Consider the following 6000-nt stretch of genomic DNA (forward strand, 5'->3'; position numbering starts at 1 on the left):
TACTATTATTATATAGAGAAGAAACTATCAACCTTTGACTTCACGAATATTCTAAATAGATTGGAAGGGGATGTTCAAGCATAATGGAAAGTTCTTCATTCAGCACATTGTTTAACCTTCTCTTCCAAGTATTACTTTCTTTAAGAGAAGTATAGAACCCATTATCTGAACTTGAAAGATCACTGGCTTTTAGTGACAACTGAAATCTTGGCCCCACTATTGATTTGCTGTGTGCCATGGACAATTTACCTAAGCTAAACTTTCTTCCCCATTTGTAACATGTGGGTGACAAAACTGTAAACAGCTATTGTGTTGGTTAGAATGAGATAATGGTTAAGCATAGACAATAAAACCATTCCCCTTCCTCTGCCATTCCCCAAAGAAGGTTAGTATTCCACCTCTTCAGTTCTACATCTTAAACGTGGATCGCCTCTGAGGTCCCTCCCAGTTCTTTCTGACTTCTCTTTTTTGCTAGTCAAACTACCTATACATTTGTATTTCAGGATACCTTGTACTACTGTAATGAACTGCAGATTGATTTTGACTATAAAGAAATACCTTGGGTCCTTTCATTCTTGCTGTTCTTTTTCCCCTCTGCAAAGGTTGCCTTCAACTAAAGAGTGCTCATACTCTGTCCATTAACAGATGCAGAGCTGAGGGAATTTCTAAGGTCTGTGGTTTCCTTCAGAGGCAATTACTTCACCTGAACCATATTATCCAGTTGAGAAAGAATATATTCTCTTAAACTGAGCTTCTGCTCGCCTTAGAATTTAAAACAAGTAGCAAGTTCTGCACAAGAAACCATTATATTATTCTCTGCTACCACCAATGACTGAATTAATTTTGTAAACAGATTTGTTTTTCTTACCATGGACATGTGCTGGACCTTATTTATTCAATGATGCCTCCATCAAATAAATAAATACATATATACATACATACAAACATAAACCATTTTATACATAGCTTGCATGTATGTTTATTTAATACAGTGAAATTTTGATAATAATTATGGTAATAGTGGCAGGCCTTATGAAATAGCCCTTCTGAAAATTGGTCTGGAACTACTTGGGTTTGGTTAACAAGTATTTTTTTTATCCCTCTCGTCAATTGGCATGAATAGAATAGATGTTGAGTGTTTCACCTTCCAAGCAGGGCTTGGGAATTTCTGCTTTGGAATATCAAAAGAAACCCAAAGTTATATTAGTTTTCACTCAAAGAGAAAAGCCAAAAACTAGCTTGCTTCTATCTGGGTAAGGAGAAATTTTATTGTTTATTTTTATTTTTTATTAGAGAACTAGTAGGTTTACAGAAAAATCATGCAGAAAATACAAAGTTCTTCTATAACTACCTCACATATGCAGTTTTGCCTATTATTAACACTTCCATTAGTGTGGTACCTTTACTGTAATTAATGAAGCATTATTATTGTAACTATATTAATACCTATAGTCTATTGTTTACATTAGGATTCACTTTTTGTGATGTACAGTCCTTTGGTCTTGTTAATTTTTTTCTTCAGGTAACATACATACAACCTAAAAGTTCCCTTTCTAACTACCTCCAAATAAATAATTCAGTGGTGTTGATTACCTTCCCAATGTTGTGCTGCTCTTACCACCATTCATTATCAATATTTTCCTATCATTCCAAATAGAAACTCAATACCAACAAATATCAACTCTCCATTCCCCATCTCATCCTGACTTCTAGTAGTACATAATCTAGGTTTTGACCCTATGAATTTGCTTATTGTAATTATTTCATGTAAGTGAGCTCATATGACATCTGATCTTTTCTGTCTGGCTTATTTTACTTACTATGCAGTCTTCAAGGTTCATCCACATTGTTGTATGTTTCAGGAGCTCCTTTTTACATTCTTTTCAACAGCTGAATAATATTCCATCATATGTATATACCACATTTATTTTTCCATTCACTGGTTGATGAACTCTTGTGTTGCCTCCATCTTTTGGCAATTGTGAATGATGTTGCTATTAGCATTGGGGTGAAAGTATCTGTTTTAGTCACTGCTTTCAATTCTTTGACTGTATACTTAGTGGGATTGCTGGATCATATGTAATTCTATATGTATATTTCTGAGGAACCACAAAAATGTTTTCCACAGTGGCTGTACCATTTTACATTCTCACTGGGAGGGAATGAGTGTTCCTATTTCTCCACATCCTCTCCAACACTTGTTATTTTAGTTTTTGGTCTTTTTTGTCTATTTTTTTTTTTTTTTTTTTGGTAGCAGTCATTCTAGTGTATCAGAAATGTTGTCTCATTGTGATGTGGATTTGCATTTTCTTAATTGCTAATGAGGCAGAGCATATTTACATGTGATTTTTTTTTTTGGCATTTTCTTTGGAGACATGTCTGTTTGAGTCTTTTGCCCAACATTTTGTTCATCGTTCTATTGTTTACTTGTAGGATTTCTTTATATATTCTGGATAGTAAACCCTTATCAGATATGTGGTTCCAAATATTTTCTCTCAGTCTGTAGTTTGTCTTTTTAATTTTGTGATAATGTCCTTTAATCACAAGTTTTACATTTTGATGAAGTCTCATTCATCTATTTGTTCTTTTGTTGCTCCTAATCTTGGTATAAATTTTAAGAAACTATTGTCTATAACATGGTGATGAGGATGCTTCTCAATGTTTTCTTCTAGGAGATGTATAATTATGGTCCTTATACTGAGATATTTGATTCATTTTGAGTTATTTTTGTATAAGGTGCCAGATAAGGGTCTACCTTAATTCTTTTACACTGAATATTCATTTTTCCCAGCACCTCTTTCATTCTTTTGCATATAGATATCCAGTTCTTCCAGAACCAAGAGACTATTCCTTTTTCCTTGAATGGACTTGGCACTCTTGTCAATAATCAATTGACCATAGATGTGAGTGTCTATTTCAGAACACCCAATTAGATTACAGTTGTCTATATGCCTGCATTTGTGCCAGTGCCAAGCTGTTTTGATTATTGTAGTTTTGGGTAGTACTGACATAACAATACTTAGTCTTCCAATCTATGAACATGGAATGACCACTCACTGTCTATTTTGATTTCTTCAGCAATGCTCTGTAGTTTTCCATGTACAAGTCCTTCATATTCTTGGTTACATTTATTCTTAGATATGTGATTCTTTTAGTTGCTATTGCAAGTGGATTTTTAAAATTTCCTCTTCAGAATTTTCATTCCTAGGATATATAAATACTATTGATATTTGCATGTTGATCTTGTACCCTGTCACGTTGCTAAATTCATCTATTAGCTCTTGTAGCTTTGTACAGGATTTTTCAGAATTTTCTATAAATAGGTTCATGCCATCTGTAAATAAGGAAAGCTTCATATCCTCTTTTTCAAATTAAATGCCTTAATTCTTTTTCTTGCCAAACGACTCTGGGTATAGCTTCCAGTTCAACGTGAATAACGTTAGTACTCTTATTGATATTAAGGAAAGCTTTCAGTCTTTCACCATTGAATATGGTGTTAGCTATGGGTTTTTCATATATGCCCTTTATCATGTTGATGGAGTTTTCTTTTATTTCTATTTGTCCAATTGTTTTTCTTTTATCAAGAACTAGTCCTGATTTTGTCAAATGCCTTTTCTGCATCAAGATGTTATCTGTTTTAATCCCCTCCATTCTACCAATGTTATGAATTACACTTATTGATTTTGTTATGTTGAATTACACTTGTGTATGTGGGATAAATTCCAGTTGATCATGGTGTACATAATTATTTTAATGTATTTGTTGAATTCAGTTTGCTTGTATTTTCTTGTGGATTTTTGCATCTATATTCATAAGGGTTATTGGTCTGTAATTTTCTTTCCTTTTGTTGTCTTCATCTAGATTTGGTGTTAGGGTAAGGTTGGTCTCATAGAATGAATTAGAATATATTCCCTTTTCTTTAATTGTTTGGACATGTTTGAGCATAATTGGTGTTAATTCTTTTTGTCATGTTTGGTAAAACAGTAAATCCATCTTGTCTTAGGATTTTCTTTGTTTAAAAGTTATGGATACTGATTCAATCTTTTTACTTTGTTATGTATACCAAGATCTTCTATTTCATCTTGAGACAGTGTAGATTGCATTTTTTTAGGAATTTTTCTATTTCAGGTAGCTTATCTAATCTGATAGTATTCAATTGTTTATATTATCCTCTTCTCATTTATTTTGTTTTGTTTTATTTTATTTTATTTTGAAAGAAGCTTCAGATTACATAAATGTTACATAGAAAATATAGGGGGATTCCCATATGCCCCACCCTTTCCCCACTTTCCTCCATTAATAGCATCTTTCATAAGTGTACTACATTTGATACAATTGATGAACACATACAGAAGCGTTGCTGCTAACCATGGTTTATAGTTTATATTATAGTTCACATTTTGCACCACACAATTTCATAGGTTTTAACAAAATGTGTAATGGCCTGAGTCTATCATTGCAATGTTTATGCAGGACAACTCCAATGTCCCCCAAATGACCCATGTTACACCTATTCTTCCCTCTCCTTCCCCTCCATACCTCTGGTGGATACTGCCTTTATAGCAATGTTACAAGTCCTTCCATTGCTAGTATAATCAGTCTACTTTAGTCCGTCTTTGCATTCCCCTCAATACTGAGGATTTGGGGATGGTGATGTCTACTCTGTTTCCGACTGAGAGTGGGCTTAGATCCCATGGGGAAGATTGATGGAACTGTCTTGCTTGTAGTTGTAGATACTCTGATTTTTGGAATGGGTGTTATCCATCATTATCCTTTTGTTAGTTGTCTTGGGTGAGTCATTGAACCGGAGAGAAGTGTTGCAACTCTAGTGAGATTCAGGGCTCAACCAGCATATGAAGAGAACTGAACTTCTTTTTATTGCTTATCTGAATATTAAAAAAATAAAATAAGCAGAACAATTCTTCGTGGTATTGTTGATGGAGAGGGGTTTTGTTTGATGGCAGGAAAGAATTCAAGGATTGAAAGAGGTAAAGAGATGGTTTATTGAACACTGCTAAAGGAAGGAAAGTGGGAGCAAGTGGGCGGCAGGTGCTGAGAAGCAAAGGGGTAGTCCCCGAGGGATTCTTAGCTGACATCTTATAAATCTTGGGGAAGGGGCAGGTTACTAGTTAAGTTCAGCCTTTGCATAGCCTTAGGCTTCTTCCTATTGCAAGCAGGTCTCTTTCCCTGGAAATCTCATAACCTGTTGTCCGCTGCTGGTTTTTCTGCACTAGGGGTCTCTGACTCTCCATCTGCCCCAGGTTTCTAAATACTTGATTCTCCACATGCCCCAGGTTCCCTATTCTTCTTAGTATGCTTCTGTGTATTTTAATCATTATCTTTGTCATATGTTTCTAACACCTTGTCAATTGTATTTTCCTTAAGACTGAATTCTTTTCTATTATTATCTTACAGTCATAGTACTTTTGTTCTTCAATTATCCTAATTGCCCACTTATATGTTTATATATATAGATATGTGTGAATGCATGTTAGATAAAAATTTTGATAACCACAGTGTCTATTTCTCTCAGTAGAATATAACAACTTGATTGAAAATGATTGTGAACTTACGTATATACCATAGCTAATTACAAGTTAATTTCAGTGGAATAAGTTGTTCAATTCAGTAAGCATATTGTATGTTGAGATTTCAAAGGATTCTTCCCACAAGTCAATTTCCAATGAATGATTACAGAATTTCAAAATGTAATCTTTATGCTTTTTGAGCTATCATCTAATATTCTTTTAGTTCCTTCTTTGCTTTTGGAGAAATATATTTCAGTGTCCTTCTGTTTGAAAGTTTTGTTTTTAATAATTGCAATTCATTAAAGGTTTCAAGGGCAGAGATTTTTATGAAAAACCACATGTAATTATTTGTTCTTTTAATAAATTAATCCCTTTATCCATACATAGTGAACTTCTCTGTCCCTTGTAACAGTCTAAAAGTCTATTTTATCTGATATTATTACAGCTACTACAGGTTTCTTTTTGTTACTAT

The sequence above is a fragment of the Dasypus novemcinctus genome, chromosome 7 (genome assembly GCF_030445035.2).
Source record: "Dasypus novemcinctus isolate mDasNov1 chromosome 7, mDasNov1.1.hap2, whole genome shotgun sequence".
In the NCBI taxonomy this organism is placed as follows: domain Eukaryota; kingdom Metazoa; phylum Chordata; class Mammalia; order Cingulata; family Dasypodidae; genus Dasypus; species Dasypus novemcinctus.